Below are 2,542 nucleotides of genomic sequence, written 5' to 3' on the forward strand. Positions count from 1 at the left end.
ATGTAGAAAACAAAGCTTATGTGCTTTTCCATGTCCTTGAAATTCCTCTAATATAAATAGGAAACACATCCTAGTATTCTCCTTTAGATCCTGGAAAAGGAGAAAAAACAACCCAGAACTGCTTCTATCTTTTCAAAATATTAATCTCTTAAGCCAGGTTCTAAAATGTTCTAAATAGGACATTTCTTCTCCAGCCAAATACTCATCCTCTAGGCTTCTTGCCACTCAGAGCTGAAAGTGTTTTCCTTCCTAGAGATAACCGTTGCTTCTGCAATCTTATCCTCTATTTAGCCTCCATCAAGGGTGAAGGCCCTTGCAAGGACTTATATCTAAGACACACAAATGGATCTACATTCAGCAGCTTTCACCATTCAGCAGCTTTCACCATTCAGGAATCCCTTTGTTTCCATCCTCCAAAGTCTCTCTTCTTCACTGGCCCATGTCCCTGCTTTGTGATTTTTGCCCTTCAGATTAAATGTTTCAGTTCATCTATTAGCAAATGCTGGCCTCTAGCTTAAATCTTGATTTACTATAGAACCTAGTCAGTCTCAGGACTCTATCATTCTAGCTTTCAGCATCAACAGGTCTCCTTCCAAGGAGCTCTCATTTTGAGACCTCCTAATAGAATCCTGGGAGATATTACATAGCCTACCTGCAGAGTCAAATGACTAAATAGGTACCAGTCTGCCTCAGGTCATTTCATTTATAGATGCAAGAACATTACTCAGAGTCCTATTACAAAGAGATACTCTTACATTCATTCAAATATGTAGTTAGCATGTGCCTGGCAAATTTTTTCAATACCATGAAAGTAATAACATGACACTTCTAGGACTTTGTTCCATAGTTTTTCTAATAAATTTTTTATTGGTGTTCAATTTGCCAACATACAGAATAGCTTCTTCTAAGAAAGTTTATAGCATCTTATCAGTGAGCCTATTCTTTATTGCAGAACTTAAAAATATTCTTTTTTATTTGTAGAAAAGTTTCTACTGCATTTTGGGGCACGAGTGAAGTTCATTTATAAATCATGCTCACTTCTCATAATGTCTATTCAATACCTAGTCCCTTCCAGCTCACTGGCTAGAGTCCCTATATATCTGGCTTTCCATCCCCCTCAGCTCCATTTACCTGGTTGCTGTGGTGGGGAATGTCACCATTCTGGCTGTGGTAAAGGTGGAGCATAGCCTGCATCAGCCCATGTATTTCTTCCTGTGTGTTTTGGCCGTCATTGACCTGGTTCTGTCTACTATGCCCAAAATGCTGGGAATCTTCTGGTTTGGCGCTGGGAACATTGGCCTGGATGCCTGCCTGGCTCAAGTGTTCCTCATCCACTACTTTGCCACAGTGAGTCCAGCATCTTCCTTGCTGTAACTTTTAACCACTGTGTAGCCATCTGTAACCTACTCTGTTCCACTACAGTATGAGTGAGCACTGTGGTGTGATGTTTGGGGGTGGCTGCCCTCCTCTGGGGTATACTCTACATTAGACCCCTGCCTTTGATAATCCACCTGTGGCTACCCCTTTACAAAGCTCATGTCATCTCCCACGCCTACTGTGAGCACATGGATGTGAGCACCTTGGTTGTGGTGACAGCAGGGTCAACAATGTCTATGGGCTGAGCTTTGGCTTTCTGGTCCTGATCCTGGAACCAACAGCCATTGCTGCCTCTTATATGATGATTTTCTGGGCTGTGGTGGGACTGGCCACACCTGAGGCCAGGCTTAAAACCCTGGGGACATGTGGTTCTCACATCTGTACCATTCTGATCTTTTATGTTCATATTGCCGTTTCTTCTCTCATTCATCGATTTGGTCACCAGGTGCCTCCAATCCACACTCTAGTGGCCAGCTTCTACCTCCTCATTCCTTCAATCCTCAATCCCACTGTCTATGCTGTCTGCATCAAGCAGATCTGAGAGAGGCTTCTCCAAATCCTGAAGATAGAAACTAAGATCAAATGACTGTTACTTCCTTCTTAAGTAAGCACACAGAGAAGGGATTGAAATATGGGGGGCACCTTGCCAAATGGGAACTTCAAGCAGTCTGAGATGTTAGGCCAGTGTTCTCCAGTTTGTGTTTCCAATAGAATGCTAAGAATAGACAACTCAATTCTAAGGGTAGTTGACTTTTTTGTTTAACAACTAAAGGATATTTGAGCTGTCAAGGTAAGATCATGAGGACATCAGTAATACAAGTAGCAATTTGCATTCAATTAGCACTTATGTAATTCTTACAGATGTCCTAACATATTAAAAGGTTGGTAGTATTGTTCACATTTTATGCATTGGGAAGAGGACAGGATATATTTTATAAACTGCATAAGGTTTCTAAGGCATGTAGATCAAATGCTTTAGCATTTATAACATTGTGTTATAGGATACACAGAAAATTTATTGAGTAGAAGGTATATTTTAAATAAATTCTAGAAAACTGGATTTCATTAAAATGGCCTTAATAAAGCATTTTTTATTTAAACCTTTATAGGAGATGCTGCTAAAAATATTTGTACTAAGCAAGCATGGAGTGTTCTAGGAGAACAT

At 40.4% G+C, this 2,542-nt stretch overlaps 1 pseudogene; it reads left to right on the plus strand.

The window, feature by feature from the left end:
• The first annotated feature begins 1,030 nt into the window (after window positions 1-1,030).
• Window positions 1,031-1,963, plus strand: LOC112667834 (olfactory receptor 52M1-like; annotated as a pseudogene).
• The last annotated feature ends 579 nt before the right edge of the window (window positions 1,964-2,542 follow it).

This window comes from Canis lupus, chromosome 21 (genome assembly GCF_003254725.2).
Source record: "Canis lupus dingo isolate Sandy chromosome 21, ASM325472v2, whole genome shotgun sequence".
NCBI lineage: Eukaryota > Metazoa > Chordata > Mammalia > Carnivora > Canidae > Canis > Canis lupus.